The sequence below is a fragment of the Protopterus annectens genome, chromosome 9.part0, assembly GCF_019279795.1.
Source record: "Protopterus annectens isolate FY-2018-M chromosome 9.part0, PAN1.0, whole genome shotgun sequence".
NCBI lineage: Eukaryota > Metazoa > Chordata > Ceratodontiformes > Protopteridae > Protopterus > Protopterus annectens.
The window spans coordinates 1,736,442,113-1,736,447,637 of record NC_056743.1 but is presented as its reverse complement, the minus strand read 5'-3'; positions in this window follow the sequence as shown (position 1 = coordinate 1,736,447,637).

Genomic DNA, 5,525 nt, shown 5'->3' with positions numbered 1-5,525 from the left:
CATCTCATCCTTTCCAGTACAGATTTCAGGAACAGGGTTTCAATATATTCATGTATGTCATGGCACGGTTTGGAGGACATATATTTTCTTAGTGTGAAACCTCCTTGGTCTGTCCAGCTGCTGCAGGTGTCTGGTGAGGTACATGCAAAAGTAAGCATTATACTGTATTAATGTTCAGCTTAGGTTTGAGTACAGTGCTGTTATATCCACCTCAGATCTGGATACAATGGCCTGACTTCCGAGGTGCATGACATAGCCTTTACATACCACTTTGGACACTTAGTCGAATGCACAAATCCTGGCACACTCTGTATTAATTAGCAGACCATGTGGCTTTGGCACCAATCATTTCTGTGTGTTAGCCCCTCTTGTACTATAGTCACATCATTGGTGGAATCAGTGATTGCAACCAATATGTATGAATTAGCAAACCTGGTAAGCTACAGGTTGTATTTTGCAGCCTTGAGTGTTGACAAATAGATTCCAAACAGTATAGGGCTCAGCACAGATTCTTTGGGGTACACCAATTGTGACAGCTGCAGTAGTAGAGGCTGATTCACCAACTTTCACAGTATGTGGTCTGTAAGTGACGACATTGGTTAACCATCTAGTGATGTAAGTGTTAATCCCCTGCTTGTAGAGTTTGTCAATGACACCTGAGGAGGGCGATTGTGTCCAAACCTTAGGACAGATCAAGATAGGCAGTATACACTGTGTTACCTTCATGGAGGTCTATCACACAGAAACAATGGACTGTGACAACATCACAGATCACCTATAGCATGACTCAGAACATACGCCTCCCTGACATGGTGTGATATACACTTCAACACACCCTCTAGATGGACTGTGTACTTGTAGAAAGGTGTACATTGATATGCATCCATTTGATTGGGCTGGGGACAACACCTAATGCATGCATGTATAGACACATCCTAATTCTTTTGATCTGTGAGGTAGACCAACATGTCATCATGGACCTTCTTTATCCCATCTGTGTGTAACAGATATGTGTGAGTTTTTGATGCTTCGTCTATGTCTGTTACATCTGTCAGATGTCCTCAAACAGCATCATCCTGTAGAACATAAAAAGGCCAAGGCAGTCGATTGCAGTCCACACTGAGGTATTTACTCCACAATGACAAATGTGGCCATCAACACCTATATCACCAAGTGGGTAGAACAGTGGATCACATACACGCCATATAAATATGTAGAAATATGTGAAATGACCTATATCTTGCATCCGTTGATCAAGTGTGCACATCAGGCCTGTCTGCTAGGTCCTTTCTGTCTATGATTGAAATCACAGACATCAAGAATGACATACAAATCCTTTGTCCCAGATGTCTACAGACTGTGGACAATCATTGACTCCATCTGTAATATTGGTATAATACAGACAGTATTAACACACATCAACAATTCCTGCCACAGCCATGACAACACATGAGATGAAAAAAAGTGGGGATTTGTTTTGTTATGCAAGCAAGTACACAAATCAAGGATCATGTAGACATCACACCCTATTAACAGGCCACTTGTTATGGAGCCTGTGTCCTGAGATATATGGTATGTCCACCAGTATGTGTCCATGGTGGTAAGTACTCCCTTGTATGTAACACAACTACTGAATATTTGCAGGACATCCACATGACAGGCCATAATACCTTTATAGTTCACAGCCTTCACCACACCAATACTGGAGTACAATGCACCCTTCCTCATGCCCCTCCATACACATCTTCCAGTGATGTGTAACTGAAGTGTACTATCTTTGTCACTGTGAGCTGTCATGCATGTCTTTGTGCATACCTAGGTATTAATTTTGTTGCATAAACATTACTGTCTGAAGGCACAGAACCCCATATGGTGTAATACCACATGCATGTGTGATATCAGTTTCGATGATACACTCATGACATACATAGCTGTTTAATGACATTGATGGCATGGTTTACATTCTTGACAGTGCATATTGGGCCATATATATCTCTGCCATACACACCAGTCAACTAGCCTGTAGTGATCATAATGTCAGTTGTGTCTCCTCACACCTCCTGCATATGTTAGTGTCAGGAGAGTGTGTTTGATTACACTCATAGACTGCTGACATGTCCTAATAGTTGTACAGGTGTGTTGGTGCAGAACCATCTGCGCTCACTCAGAAACACATATGTTGTGTTAGAGACGTGGACATTACTGGTGGTATTATTCTGATATTATCCATGATTGTGTGTGATCGTTTTACTGTTGGCCATGAGCCTGTATCTGTGTCCCACTTGTTGGAAACCTCTGTTGACAATATGGGCATACTCAGGCAAATCAGTTTGCACAGCTTCACAATATGCACCCAACCCCAATTGCATTTAACATCCATGATACATGCCCTCTCCATTGTTCTCATCTGGATGCTTATATCACACAGACATCTTCTCCACTATGTCACCTTGTGTGACAGTCACATCATATACATTTGTCACTGTGCAGTCCATTCTGCACCATGTGGAGATGTGATTAGTGCCTTTTTTAGGCAATGCTCAAAGGGCAACAGCACCACCGTGACAGATACAATTATGCAAAATCTGAAGGTAATGCTACTCAATGCTAGAAGTCTAAACCTCAAAATACACTCTCTCGAGGCACTACTAAAAATGGAGAACATCGATATCTGTGCAGTAACTGAGACTTGGTTTAAGGCTCCAGAGAGCACCCCTGCAATACCAGGCTACAACTCTTACCACACTTTTCGGCTACCAAACCAGGACCGAAACACTAAAGGTGGAGGAGTGTCCATATTCACCAAGGATATTCACACCTCCAGGCTAGTTGCCAACACAATGCATCCAGAATTCTCCAGGTGCATCTAACACTAGGTAAGACTGCAATCCAAATGGTAGCTTGCTACAGACCCCCCACCATGCCCCAAGACTCTCACTACACCTTTCTAAACATACTGGAAAATATTAAGATACAACCAAACACCATAATACTGGGTGATTTCAACTACCCTGCCATTAACTGGGAAAACTACTTGTGTACCAACACCTTTGCCCAATGGTTCTTGGAATTTATAAATTCCAAAGCCCTGGATCATCTAATCCATAGTCCCACCAGGAGCTCCAATATCCTGGACCTGGTCATTACCAACATGGGAAATCGATGCTCCACACAAGTGGTCACCCCCTCATTGATTAGGTCTGACCATAAGCTAATCACCTTTGACATCCACATCCCACCCCCACCCCCCCCAGTAAGGAAACATCCGTAAAAAACTTCTCCAAGGCCAACTTCATGCTACTCGAGTCAGAAGTGACAAACTTCATGACACCCATGCAGACAAGAACTGAAAGTTCAACTGACGAATCCTATTCTAAAGCACTGTATGAGCACATCCACTCATGTATGAATCGTGCCATCCCAAATAGAACCAAGATGCTCTCCTCCAAAAAAAGGAAGCTAATCTGGTGATCCCCTGTCATAAACAAACTATACAACAGAAGGACGAAACTTTTGCAGAAAAGAGGAAAATCCCAGGATGCAAAACGCTCCCTTACCAGCCTCAGTAAGAAGTTGAGATCCCTCATAAAATCCTCCAAAACTAGTTTCGAAAATAAAATTGCCAAAGATTCCAAAGACAACCACAAGGCATTCTATAGCTATGTCAAGAATCTAAATGACAATGCTCAGATCTGCTTTGAGCTACAACAGAATGGCATTAAATATACTGATCCCAAGGACATTGCCAATATCCTGGCAGATCGAATCATTGCCAACATTACCCTCCCCCCACACCCCTAAAGGGGCCCATATCAGTACTGAAAGATTGCCAAATTCCAGTAATCACGAGCACACAGGTAAAGACTGCACTCTCCAAAGCTAAGAATACAGCATCCATGGGACCAGATGACATCCCGGGCTGTGTACTACATGAACTACAAAATGAAATGGCACCTTACCTAACTGTCATGTTTAATCATAGCCTCGCCTCAGGCTTCATGCCCACTGAGTGGCACACAGCTACAGTTACCTCACTTCACAAGGTGGGGATCCACCTTGGATCCTGGGAACTGCCGTCCCATTAGTCTGATGAGCCTGATCTGCAAGGCCATGGAACGTATTATCATGGAACTTATAAACAAAGACATTGGCAACCTTCAAACACTGGACCCCACCAAATTTGGGTTTGTTAAGGGCCAATCTTGTCTCCTGAACCTGAATAATTTCTTCAAATCAATCTCCAAAGCTGTGGATGAGGGTAAGGTGGTCCACACAGCCTATCTGGACTTCAGTAAGGCCTTTGACACCACCCCCCACTCTGGAATCATAGATAAACTTACTAAGCTGGGCATAAATCCCTAAGTCACTCGATGGGTTGCCAACTGGCTTACTGACAGAACCCACACTGTAAAAGTAGCTGACTCCAAAGCCAGAGCCAGACAAGTGACAAGTGAAGTACCTCAGGGTTCAATCCTGGGACCGCTGTTGTTTGGCATCTACTTCTCTGAAGTACAGGCCAACACTAAGGGACTCTGGCTAACAAAGTTTGCAGATGACTGCAAACTTGCAGCCATTATTGAATCCCCAAATGATGTGGATATTCTACAAAAGAGCCTTACAGAAACTGATGCTTGGTGCTAGCTCAATGCCAAGAAATGTATAGTTATCCCCCTTTGGGAAAAAACATGTACCCATGAATTACCACATAGGCGGCAGTACACTAAACACCAAAAGTGTGATAAGAGACTTAGGAACAGAGGTGGACAGTGGTCTCACCTTTGATAACCACATCACCACAACAGTCAGGAAATACTTTTGTGTGGCACACCTCATCTCTAAGGGCTTTTCATCCAGAAAAAAGGAGGTCATTGTCCCACTGTACTCATCTCTCATTAGAGCCATCATGGAGTGCAACGCCCTATTTGGTATGTACCTTACAAGGCATCTGCAAAAACTGTAAAGGCCGCAGAAACACCTCACTAAAAGAATCACAGGCCTAAAGCAGATGCCCTATGCTGACTGATTAAAAAAAACTCCAGCTATACTCTGTCACATATCGTCTACTCAGAGGCGATCCCTGCTTAACATACAAGGCCATGTCAAACACAGAGATGTTGGACATGCTACACTTAAAGAAATCCCAATCCTTCAGAGCCACATGCTCCAGGGACCTAAACCTTGTTATCACAATGAACAAAACATGCTGGAGGGATAGGTTCCTGACTGAAAGACTTCCCATACTCTGGAATAGACTGCCCATACATGTTAAGCAGAGCACCTCCTTGGCCCTCTTCAAAAGGAACCTTGACAACTGGATGGGAGATAGGAAATTTACCCTGGGGATCGCGTCAGTCGCCCTGCTAGACAGGGGTCCGGGCAAGTAAATATTGTGGGAAGAAATAGCCAGGGAGCTGTTGGGTCTATATTATAACATCAAAATCTACAAAGATCGAATGTTATAATATTGAACCCTAAGCACCGAAATCTGCAAACATCAAACAGTCAGAATAGCGATTTTTTTCCCA